Source organism: Castor canadensis, chromosome 10, assembly GCF_047511655.1.
Source record: "Castor canadensis chromosome 10, mCasCan1.hap1v2, whole genome shotgun sequence".
In the NCBI taxonomy this organism is placed as follows: Eukaryota; Metazoa; Chordata; class Mammalia; order Rodentia; family Castoridae; genus Castor; species Castor canadensis.
Window position 1 is genome coordinate 71015922 of NC_133395.1, and position 13355 is coordinate 71029276.

Genomic DNA, 13355 nt, shown 5'->3' on the forward strand with positions numbered 1-13355 from the left:
TGCTAGTTGAGTTGAGGGTAGCTATACAGAAATATTCCTAGCATTGTTTTCATGTACACGTGTTATTACCCATGTTGATTCATCTCTAACTGATCTTTACCCTGGTTACTGGTCCCCTTCTTATGATAACCTCTGTCACTTTAAGGTTTCTGTATTAGCTCCTCTGGAGTGGGGACATGAAACGCTTTCATGTTTTGGGTTTTCTACCTTTTTCTATATTTTAATTCAAGGAGTCAACTGGTGACTTGAGAGCAATATCATAGAATGGGCGTCTCTTTCTTATTTTTGATAACTTTCCCCCTTACCTTTTTATTCTCCTGTTGGTATAATTCTGGAGAAATGCCAAAACCTTTCAGTTTTTTGGGGAACTGTGTTAGTTTTTCCATTATTTTACTGTCCATCAAATTTTCAGAATGCATGTTGAACTCTATGGTATATAGAATACATTTGAAGCAAGCTTCTTGTCATATTTCTAATGATTGATTAGTCCCTAATCAGATCATTAAAAATGGATAAGTTGAAGATCACTTCTGATCCTTGAATTGTTATTTTTGCTCATTTTTCTTCTAGAAAACATTCAAAGGGCTGTTTCATTCATCTATGAGTAAATAAGCATCTCTACAGTCTTTATTTGAACTGATCTTTGGTACATGTTTTTATGGTACATTTTGCAACTGTTTCAATTAAATGTTTGTTTCAGATCCACTAGCTATTGGGAAGATATCAACATTGAACTAAGTTTTAATCACACCTTTAAAAAAACTGGGAGAATGAATTGTGTTTCTGGCAACTGTGAATTGTCCATTCCACTGGTAATGGCTTAGAGGGGTTATGGATCTGGGAACGGAGTTGTCTCTCTCTGGAAATTGAGAGTGAACTTTGAGGCCATAAATGTGTACTTCCTGAAAAGCATCTAAAGTTGGCAACTTTGGATGTTAAAAAATTAATGTAGTCATCATAAGAAACATAGAACATTATTGTGACTTTTTATACTTAACAATAGTTTGGGCATTTTCTTAGGAATATTAAAGCAGATGTAGAATGATAGTGGCAGGACAAAGATTAGGGCTTTAAAAATACAGAATATTTGACCAATCAACAAGAAGCTATTTGCACAGGGTAAATTGAATATACATGTTTATCTTGGTTTCTTCATAAAAGAATCGCTGAATAACAAAGAAGGAATACCTACAAGGTCAAAGGACAAGAGACTAGACAACTGCTGACTACAGAAATCAAATTTTGAGTCAAAAAACACATAAGAGCTGTGTATGAAAACATGCCTATAATCCCAGAACTAAGGAGATTGAGGCAGGAAAATCAGAAGCTCAAGGCGAGCTTGGGTTGTATAATGAGACTCTGTCTTATAATATTGACCCCCACTCCCCCAATAAACAGGTAAAGATTGGCTCCATAGAACAGTGGATCTGGCACATAACTGTAACAGACAAAGGTACAATAACTCCACTGAAAAGCAGAAAGGCCAGGAATTGGAATCACCAGGTACCTCTGAAAGTAGAAATATGAGCCTAGTAGCAACCCAGTTTGGTTAAAACTTTTAAAAGGATAAAGGATAGGGACTCTCAGACCCACTTTCCCTATATTACATAACAGTGAGACCCTCTCCCTCATTCCAGTAGACACTTGTGAAGACATTGTGCCTGGCCTTGGGACTATTACCATAGCTGAAGGAAGAGTCAATGAAGTAAAAGAGGAGATTAAGTGGATTCATGTTGAAAAGGAAATCCTCTTTTGCCCCCTTTGCCATTTGTATCTAAGAGTGATGATAACCAGATTTATAACACTGGGGTTACCCAAAGAATAGTAGGCTTTCCCAGTCATTGCACAGTGTCCAGTGAGCTCTGCCTGGACAACAGGCTCACCAGTGCTAGGTGGCGCTTTCACTTTTAAATCTGGATAGACTCCAAGGATCCCTGGTATTTGAAAAAAGCCTCTCACCAAGCCAACCAATGCAGGTGATAGAAAAGATGACACAGTCAGTAGGAAAAGCTTAAAACAAAACTATCATTAGTATCCTCAGAAACATATAAAAATATTTTGGCCGCAGCAATAAAAGAAGACTGGCTTCCTTCTTTAAAAAAAGGACATTTAGGAAACAAAGAGCTCTTGGATATTGAAAATATGGCAGAAATAAATGTAACAGAAGGACTGGAGGTTAATATTAAGCTCAGAGATCTTTCTTTAAAAAGAGGAACTCAGAGCTCTTGTTAAATTAAGAAAAATAAAAAAAAGGATAAAGAAATAATAGGAAAGAAGATACAAGGAAATGAGACGATGGGAAATAAAAGGTTACAGCATCTCTCTTAGAGGAATTTTACTAGGGAGGGAGTATAGAGAAAATATTCAAGAAAATTTTCCCAAACTGACATGATACCAAAATTGAACAAAATTTCCAAGTACCTGCAAAAGTAATATTGTGCTAATAAAAGCCATACCAAGCCACATTCATGTAAAATAACAATATAATCAGGATAAAGAAATGTTTCTAAAAGCTTCCATAGTTGATAATGGTGATAATAGTAAAAATAATATTCACATTAAAAGGACTGGCAAGAAAAAGGACATTTCTCAGCAGCAAAATTTGGGACTAGACAGAAATGGAGCACTGCCTTCCAAATTATAAATGAAAAATCACTATTCTAGATTTTTATACCTAGTCAAATGGTCAATCAAGTGCATGAGTAGAATCTAAATCTTATCAGAGGGTCTCAAAAAAACGTGTCTTCCACATAGCTATTTTAGGAAAAATCTGTGAAATGTCTTCAGTGAGAAAAAAGGGGAAAGTAAGAAAGAGGAGAATGAGATTGTAATTCAGAAAAGAGGACAGTCTCACAATGACAACTTTGTGGCAGACCAAGAGGGCAGCCAGGATAGGCTAACACTGAAGGATGGAGACTGTTAGGGGAGAAGTCTAAAATAAAATCGCAAAATGGAAAACTATAAATAAGCATTTTGAAGAACTGTTCGAGAATGTGGTCAGATAAAGTCACAGATTTACAGAAAGTAAAAAAATCATAGAAATAAATAGCAAAAATTAACTCAATGTAAATAACAGTTTATATTTAATAGACTATTCAGTGAGTGGTGAATTGGGGGAGAGGGATGGGAGGCAAGGAGGGTGAGAAGAAAAGAAGAGAGAAAAAAGAAAAGACAACAGAAAAAGAGGGAAGAGAAAGAAAAGTGGAACAAGAGAGAGCTAAGCATCTGATATTTGGACAGAATGGGAGAGGGAGATAAGCAAAACAAATTTAAAAAAATTAATAAAAAATTTAAAATAGTAAATAAAATAAGTAAAATATATATATGTTTATTGTCCAAATTTCTTCCTAATTATGGGAGGAAGGGGTTTCTTCTCAGTCCAGTGAGTGATCTGGGCTCTTTCCTCTGATTTATAATTCAGATGGTGACACTTTTGACAGGGTCTTTGTGTCTTTACCTCTTCTTCAGACTGGTATGTTGGGCTGTGTGACAATGGATGTTGCTCTTCCCTGTCGAACAGCTTTTGAGCGTGGGGGTGGGCTCAGAGTATTCAAACCCAGGCTTTTTTGGTGGGATGGGCTATCTGGTGCACAGGGGTTCTTAAAGTGGTCCCACAAGAAGCTGGTATGTGAATAGTCTTGACCCCTACTTCCTGCAGGGCAAGCCTGGGAGCCAGAATTGAGCTTTTTGGTCAACTGCTTTTCTCTTGGAAGTCTGTCAGTTTTAGCTCACTACCAGTTTTTCCAAGGTTGTGGAATGTTTTGTTTTCACAGTCTGCGGCTGGGCCGACCCACAGACTGGATCAGCTCAGCGTTCTGCTCTGCCCCCACCTGGCAGAGGTGAAAATTTCCCTCCATTTACGGCCATTTGTCCATAGGCCTTGCAATCTGATTCCCTCCAGAGCAGATGTGTCATGCTCACCTGGCTGGGTTGCAGTTACACTCCATGGAATACAGTTAGCTCCAGGATGGTTCAGGCAGCAGGAATTTCAGGTTCTGTGTCCGTGAATTATGATGGGTCCAGGACGTCCCAGATGCTTGCAGAATTCGTTCTACAGTTCTCTGCATTGCATTGCAAGAGTAGAGAAAAGAAGCTTAAAAAAAAAAAAAGGAGATGAAGTAAAAAAAGGAAAAACAGCTTTCCAGCAGGCAGTCAGTCACAGTGCTGGGGCTTCTGGAATTGTTATGTGCTATAAAAAGCTAATTTAAGGATCTGTCATACTTTATGTGCACCCTATGTATTGGCGGTATCTTATAGTTGGGAAAAAAAAAAAGAAAAAAGCAGTTACCAGATTTTCTATCACAAATCTGAAATGTTCTTCTGAAATCATGGAGCTCAGGGTCCTTTGGCTGTCCGCCATCTTGTCTCTCCAAAAATTTATATGTAAGAAGGGACATGCATTTCAGAAAAGAACTGTAATGATCCCTTGTCAGGTCATTTAGTCCTTTGGTTCTGGTGGATCTTGGGCTTACAGTCTTATGAACTTATGTGCTTCTAGGCTAGGGTTCTAGCAGTCCTGACTTGTTCCACAGTATGGTCTCAACATTGTTTAAATGATATCACCAGAAGCCTGAACACTGGAGTACCTGGTAGAGTCCTTTTAACAGGCTTTGAGAAGGTCCATCTTTGTTGAAGTTGAGGCACTCTGGCCTGTAGCTGGTTGTGCTTTCAGGGAAGCACCAGAGTAAAACAGAAACCTGTGTATGATAACACTCTTAAAATTGCTATGGCTAACTTATTGATACGTTTCCAAAATGAAAGTTCTGAGGAGAGTTTGTTCAAGAAAAATGCAACTGACCAGGAAATTTGTTGTTGGCAACAACAAATCTAAAAAATTCAGATAAACTATCTATAAACATAATGATTAGATTTATTTTTAAAGTACATCATAAATGCTATTTCTAACTTATAAAATGGATGAACAATCATTTTAGAGAAGAAATCTTGACATGTCTCATAACCCTAACATAACAGACCATGAATACACCAAAAATACAGGAAGAATGCATCAAGAATATATTAGTATCAAGTGAAGAGATGGAGTAAGTCTGGAATAGATCCTAAACATATATCTGTTAATAACATCCGTAAGTGATTTAAATCTTCAGTAAAAACCACTGGTCTCAAAGATGCTAGATTCAAACAAAGGAATTAAGGTTGTGACCACTTAACATTTTAAAAGGTAACTGAAATTATGATTGATAACACTATATCATTATTATCTAATATCAATGAAAACAGCATGAAGACATTAATATATACAAACATATCATAGCAAGGGTACTGGCAACTGTTAGTTGCTCCCGTACAGCATATAATGACGGAAACAGATTCATAAACCTTACCCACACAAATTTAGCCTAGGGAAAGCAGAGAATCTTTTTGAATTTGACAACTCTTCCCATATAACTCATCAGAAGTAATATTCAGCATACGTAATTATTTGTAACAATTCTCTTTCCACATCAAATGAACAAATTCTTTGTGGCTTTCCAGGGGAAATCTCAAATATAGTTTCAAGGTACAGGAGATGTGATTTAGGTTTTGATTTTGGAAAGGCAAATATCAAAAGCTCATGGGAAGTTTGAATACTTGATTAAGTTGGAACCAAGGGATATTTGGTTCACTAGGATCCTTGGATACCTACCTATTCAATCTTTACTACCTACAAAGCTAAAGTGACAGTGAAGTTTACAAAAGCAAACATAGGAGGTTAGTTTAATGTACCAACTTGACTGGGTTAAGGAATGCCCAGATAGCTGATAAAACATTATTTCTGGGGGCATTTGTGAGGTGATCTCACCCTGGCCAATGCAGGTGGGCATTATCTAATCTGCTGAGGTCTTGGATACATCAAAAACAAGGAGGAAGGACATGTTTTCTCCATCTTCTGCCCTAGGATGCTAGCGCTTCTTGTGTCGTGGACTTTGTACTGAAGCTGAAACTGGGACTTACCCTAGTTCTGGGTTAGGGCTGAAACTATACTTGTGGCTTTCCTGGACCTTCAGCTTGCAGACGGCAGAACTTTGGGACTTCTTAGCCTCCATAATCATAAAGCCAATCCCTCATAACAAATTTCGTTCTTTATCTCTTATTGCTTTGGTTTCTCTGGAGAACTCTTATGAATGCAAGGGATGAGCTGACATGATTGAAAGAAATCTTAACTTTTCCTAAGAAATCTCTGTTTTCTTAAATAATTCAGGCAAAAATAAAATAAACAAATATATATAAACCATGAAGTTATTCTGCAAACATAGAACCTTTGTCCTCACAGTTTACACAGTAGGTGAATATAAACCCTTACATCTGTCTATAACAACTTGATCAATTATCTCAGAAAATTTTGTCATATTAAGAAAGAAAACTAGCAGGGTATGTTGGCACATGCCTGTAACTCCAGCACTCATAAGACTGAGGCAGAAGGATCATGAGTTCTAGGCTAACCAGGCTACAAAGTGAGACTCTGTTTCAAAAAGAGAGAGGGAGGGGGGTGAAGGAAGGAGGGAAGGAAGGAGAGTGCTAAGTTCTAGTTTTGATCTATACAATACTTGATACTAAAGCTCTCTTTAAAAAAATCTTATAAATAAACCCACCAAACCATAGCCCCAGCTCTGACCAGTCTGAATAAAATAAATAAGATTTCCTTTTCTTGAACCCTCCACAGTTTTCTATATCTGTACTTGTCCTTTACAAAATATGTTCAAAGTGGCAAAATGAATACATGTACTAATATAACCAAAAATGTAGAGCTTCTTCACTCCTTATAAAAATAGGATAAAAATACACAAACTTAAAATAATGCTTATTAATTAATGTTTCAGTATTCCATCTTACTCAGAAATCATCTAAGAAGCTAGTAAAAATCTATTAATTCACTCATGCTATGTCAGTCCAACATTTTAAGCTTCTAAAGATCTTGGAAGCGATCATCAAACTGACGTATTACAAAATATAATTGTCACTGAAATAACTTAATTTGGTTAAATACAAATTTGCATTTTTTATAACCTTAAACTTTTATTAGAAATGTTTCCATTGGCAAACCTGTAAAAATTTAGGGAGAACATACTTAAGTAAAATAAAATGTGATTTTTAATGAAAATTTATGCTAATAACTCAGGCATAATTGTTTTTATTAACCAATAACAATAAATTTATCTCATTTGTAAAAAAGACTTACACAGTTATATGAACTTGAACTCCTAAAATATGAGTTAGTTTCATTAAGAATACCTTATTTTTAGCACATTAAAATTATTAGAAGTTCAATTTCCTTCATATCTGGGAATCTTGGGAATATTCAATTATATAAGCACTTACATAAGACAGTCAATCAGAGTAGTGCTCCTTTAATTTAAGAGATGTTATAATCTAATTTACCATCTGGAGGAAGGAAAGTATTATATAGTCACAAAATAATAATTAAAGGCTTTTCTGAATTATAGATATCAACATTAAGAAAAGACAAATAAACATATTTATATGTTTGACAAAGAGCTTTTATATACTGAATTTTAAAACTTCAGCCAAAGACTGAACATAAATATAGAAATATAAAACTTACCAGTCCAGATATCTACTTCCCAGGTGGCATGAAATTCTTAATTGATTTAAGCTCAATATAGACAGACACAGAAATGTCTTGAACTTGTCTCTTCTTCTAGTGTAGGTCAGCAGAGCAAAACCTGTAGGCCTGCCAAAGTACTGGAACTAAGAATAGATCTTATACTTTAAAGAGTCTGTAAATAAAATGTCACTATCTCACACAGACCATCTCTAGTTCACAAATCCTAAAATATTTACTATTTAGCCTTTTACAAAAAATATTTGCTCCCCATGCCACTAAGCTTAGAGTCCTCCAAATGGTCTCAGGAGAATTTGGACTTTTTGTAAAACAAATGCACCAGTAATAATTGATATTCTGTTTTTGAATTCTAAAACAAGCCCTGAAGCCCACATCAAAAACACTAGTTTAGAAAATTAAGACTTCTCATTTGTAAGAGCTTAGTGTGTGTATGTGTGTGTGTGTAATTTCGATTTCTTAAAAATCGAAAGAGACATTTGTGCCATTATGGCTTATTAGAAAATGACATGGTAACCCATTCTGTCCAGCCCTAGGGGAATCAGAAGAATGCTGGGTTGTGGTGGAATGAGGTAGGCCAGTCCCATGAAGACAACTACCTCCTCTAGGCCACCTGCAACAGGAATGGCCCATGCAAAATGTGTGAGCAGAGGGGTCAGGTGATCTGTCCTTTTCCTTTTGGGCAGTGAGGCTGTCTTTCCAAGCTGGCTGGAGTTGCCAGCAATCATTCAGCAGAAGCAGCAGCTGGATTTTTTGCAGATCCTCTTTCCAACTGTTCCACGTGGACACCCCTTTTTTGTTAATGGCCCAAGATGTCAGGATTAGAACTGGTGGTGGGATGATTGGGCTTAATCACAGAAAGATGATGATTGTGCAGAAAACAAAATGCATGTATAGATCTGGGTAGGTCTGAACAAAAGTGAAACTTACTCCCATTGCCTCTCTGATAAAATGAAGATAATAACCTCATAAGATTGTTACAGATATTGAATAAGGTAATGCTTAGTACAGGGCCTGGTCAATCAATGTTCAATAAATGTTAGCTAGTAATGTTTTTTAAAATGATTTTTAAATGAATTAGGGCAGTAAAGAGCAACTTATGTGGGAACTGACACTGCACCTGTCTTGGTCCATTCTGTTGCTGTAGAAGAATACTTGAAACTGAATTATTTATAACAAACAGAAATTTATTGGCTCAGAGTTCTGGAGGTTAATATCAAGGGCCTCCTTTCTGCGTTGTACCATGGAAGAAGGCATAACATGGAAGAAAGTTAAAAAGCAAGAATGAAAGGGCTGAATTTGCCCTTTTATACTAGCGTCAATCCCATCCCTAGGGATGGAGTGCTAATGGACTAATCACCTCCTAAAGGTCCCACCTTTCAATACTGCTACAATGGCAATTTCATTTCAATGTCAGTTTTGGGAGGAACAAGCATTCAAATCATAGCAGAAGCCTTGGTTGTTTCATTCAGTCTTCACTAAGTTGACGTGAATTATGTGAAAAGTAATAGGTTCAGTGGAGGAGATCATGATGATATTAGACACTGTCCCTATTCTAAATTGAGTAGGGAAAAATATGTGAAAAAAGTATATAAAAGACAATGAAATAGGTATAATAAAAGGTATATAATTATTTCAGTGAAGTAATATTAAAAACTCCTTAGAGTAATCTCTCTAACACTTTCTTTTTTTATTTAGCTCTGTTCCTCAAAAACTGTGTTTTCTTTTCTAATGAGAATTCTAATCTATTCGGTGTCTTTCTTGGCCTTATTGGGTGATCATTGATGACCTGTATGAAATCAGCCTTGCAAGTAAAGACTATCCATGAACTAGACTGCTCTTCTCAAGGGTGTATGCATTATGTGAGCATCCAGGAGTGTTCAATGTCAACTTTTTCCCTACTGTGTCGGAGCTAATTGTTTCTGAACTCAAGTTATGAGAGTATGGTTGCAAAGCTTATGTGTAAAGGAATTTCCAGGGTGACTCATGCTATCTGTGGTTACCATACCTTGTTTGATGGAGAACAAAGTATCGTGTACTTCCAGCCTGTCTTTCACCAGTTCTACAACATACAAACAACTTGTGTCTTTGCACCAGTCTGTAAACTGTAGATAAGTAACTGATAAGCATGCAAACTCTATCTTGTCCAGAAGATTTCCCATGTCCTGAGGAAAACACAGTTTTGCCTTCATTTACAATTTGATTCCTTTACTCTATAAATCTGTGCTTTTTGACTTTTCCTTTGAATTGGTTATAAATAATTGTTTGTGGATAAAGAAAGCATTATAAAAACACTAGTTAAAATGACAGAAGGACTTTACTTAGGATTTTTGCAATAGGTGTCAAGATCATCTCCATAAGGAAGAAAGATCAAATTCACCTCTGAACACATCAAAGACAGCTAGGGATTTACAGTTCATAAGCAGAGTGAATGGTTCAGGGAGTGAAAAATTACTCTGAGGAGAACATCAAGAGTAGGGGACATTCTTAGTAAAGCTGACTTTACTGGATTCTTGTTAAGGCAGACCAGGGTGATCAGGTATCAATAACTTAGCAGGATTCTTGCAAAAATTGGGCCATGAATATTTGGCAAAGATGGGAACTGGGTTTGAAGTCTAGAAGAGAAGAGAGTTCAGAGAAGTCTGACTAAAATTTTTTCAAGGAGAAAGTCTTTGTTACCTGGCTCTCTCATAATGAGTAAAACTTTAAAATTTAACACAGTCATTTTCATATTTGTATGAGATAAGATTTACATTGTTATGAAAATTATCTTTTAACACAGACAAAGCATCTACTTAGAGTTTATCAACATACATCTAGGACATATACTAAATAAATTATCTTTCTGAAAACCCTGACTTCTCAACACTATGAAGGCGAATGCTCAGTTATTATATCAAAACATTCAAATGTCTAAGAAATATGTTTTATGAACAATAGAGCACCAAGAATTTCATCATTTTCCTATTGCTTAGCCACCAAGTTTAACAAAATTAATTTTAATTAAAAGAAGAAAATGAAAGAAGGGGACACTGCATATAACTTACATATGAAACTGACATTCATATAAGATGAACATTTCAGGAAACAGATGTTCTTAAGTGTTGATTATGCTATTTCCATTTAGTAAAAAAAATAGTTGCCATGGGAATAGTGAGCATATATAGTATTTTATTTCTACATTAAAACAGCTTCTAAAAGGAATGCAGTTAGTGAACATTTGCTCTTGACACAGTTTGAAAGAGGAAGTGGCTTGTAAGGAATATGACATTTTAGTCTATATTCATTGTATTTGTTAGAATGTTGGAATGCCGAAGAGCATTGAAACAATGCAAATATGGCTAACCCAGATAAAAGAGCGAGAGAAAAACAACACGAAAGCTGCCCAGCCCCCATGGCCTTCCCAGCCGGTGTCCAGCACCTCCCCCTATCCATTCCATGCTACCTATTTCTGCCATGCTACCTGATCAGCAGGATCTCAATTCCCTCTATCTTTCCCCAAGCAAGCTCATCCAGTAGATGGTTGACCTTCTCCTGTGCAGCCCCTCTAAATGTTTATGCGAGACCCATACCATCCTTCTTAACTCACTAGCACACTGGGATATCAGATATCAAGGAGTAAGGCCCAACTTCTTTCAACCTCAGTCGCATACGTGGGACTTTTATTAATTCCAGGATATCGTCAAGTACCTCAAAACAGAAAAACCGCCGTACTCCAAATTCCTCTTCCAAAGACAAAAAGGGACATTCGCTCTTTTCTGGGATTAACTGGATATTTTAGAATTTGGATCCCCAATTACACTATAATAGCCAAACCACCATACAAGACTGCTAAAGGAGACCTAGATGAGCCTTTACCTTGCCCCCTGGCTTCCAAACCCCTTTTAACCTCCTCAAGCAAGCCTTATCAAGGCCTCCTGCATTTTCCATCCCAAATCCCAACAAGATTATTCACCTGTACTTACACTCAGATAAAGGCCAAGCCTTGGGCCTGGTGGCTCAGAATGCAGGAGACATGGTAGCTCCTATAGCCTACCTCTCAAAACAACTAGACCCCATTTACAAGTGCTGGCCTGCCTGTCTGAAAGTATTGACCACAGCAACTCTCTTAATACCAAGAAGCCCAAATAATAACCTTTAACTTACCCATAACAGTCTGGTTATTTCACAATATTCAGGACTTAATCAGCCATAAAACCTTAACTCTGTTTCCCCATCTCGTGTTCACATCTTATACTCTTCCCTTACAACCTGACCTAACTTTCCAGCGTTGTCAGAGACTAAACCCAGTAACTGTCCTATGCTCAAACGTCCCACCCCACCCAGAATCTTTAACTCATGACTCACAACCTTTCATCACATCCTAGATACTCTCATACCCTGTGTCCCCACTGGTTTACATACAGATGGTTGCCCTACAAAAGCCTCCACTACCACCCCAGCTAGGGCAGGATACGCAATAGTTGAGAGGCATCAAACAGCAAAATATACACAATTATAGAAACAGATAGCCTTCCTCCTACAACTACTTCCCAACAGGCAGAACTATGTGCTCTTACACGAGCATTACAAAGGGCAAAAGACAAGACGTTAACATTTATATGGATTCACAGTACACCTATAACATCATTCATTCCAACAGCCAGATCTGGAAGGAGTGAGGATTTTTAATAACAAAGGGATCCCCAATAACAAATGCAAAGTACATTGTGGCCCTTTTACAAGTGGCTACCCTCCCTCACAAGGCTGCCATCCTCCACTGTAAGGAACATGAAAAGGATAACACTTTCATATCCATTAGCCAAAACTTGGCGGGACACCACTGCTTAACAGGTGGCTCAACTCCCCTGATCCCCACAGGCCATTCTACCAATTCACTGCAGTTACGCAGACGAGACAGAATTATTAAAAACTCAGGGGGGCTAGCCAACACCAGGGATACTGGGTTCTTAAAAATACCCTTGTTCTATCAGAACAACAAATTAAAACCACATTAACTGCCCTTCATCAAGTCTTTCATTCTAACCCTCTGTCCTTACTTCATTTTATTAAAACCCATATCGCCTCCAACCCTAGCTTCTACAAAACACTGAAGGAAATCTCATCTTCTTGTCCTATACGCTCCACAACCAACCCTTTATCAAATATCCAGCCCCCCTCCTTTCCTACCCATCAGGCAAGAGGTCACTTGCCTGGGTCAGATTGGCAAGTAGACTTTACTAACATGTCCCCTGTTAAGTACACCAGGTATCTTCTAGTTTTCATTGACACTCTAACAAGATGGATCGAAGCTTTCCCCACTACTAATGAAAGAGCCTCCATGGTAGTCACCATACTTTTCAGGGAAATCATCCTGTTTTGGTTTCCCCACATCACTGCAATCAGACAATGGGCCAGAATTTATTTCTCCCATTGTTCAACAACTAACCTCCTATATTGGTCAAAATGGCACTTTCATATTCCAAACCATCCATAGTCCTCTGGAAAAGTGAAAAAGGCTACCCACACCCTAAAAAACACACTTACCAAACTTACTCAGGAACTCCGAATGGACTGGATTAAACTATTACTTTAGCTCTCCTCCATACCTGGGCTGTCCCCCAAAAGCCTCTGCTAATTAGCCCTTTTGAGGCCATGTACAGCTACCCCCTTGTATCACCAGGTCTTCCTACAACACCCCCTAACATTCCCCCTTCCCTGCTTTCTTCTTTACTACCCTATATGTGGACAACACTTTGGGCACAGCTGAGCACCCACTTCCCAAGCCCACCTC

The 13355-nt window shown here is 37.5% G+C and overlaps 1 long non-coding RNA gene across 1 annotated transcript in view; it reads right to left on the reverse strand.

Moving 5' to 3' along the window:
• Window positions 1–7664, reverse strand: part of LOC141411320 (uncharacterized) — a 40857-nt gene extending 33193 nt beyond the window's left edge. Inside the window, exons 1-2 of the long non-coding RNA XR_012436092.1 lie at window positions 7565–7664; window positions 3922–4093 (exon numbers count right to left, since the gene is read on the reverse strand). This is a non-coding gene — a long non-coding RNA (uncharacterized lncRNA). The remainder of the gene's footprint in view (window positions 1–3921; window positions 4094–7564) is intronic.
• Between the last annotated feature and the right edge of the window lie 5691 nt (window positions 7665–13355).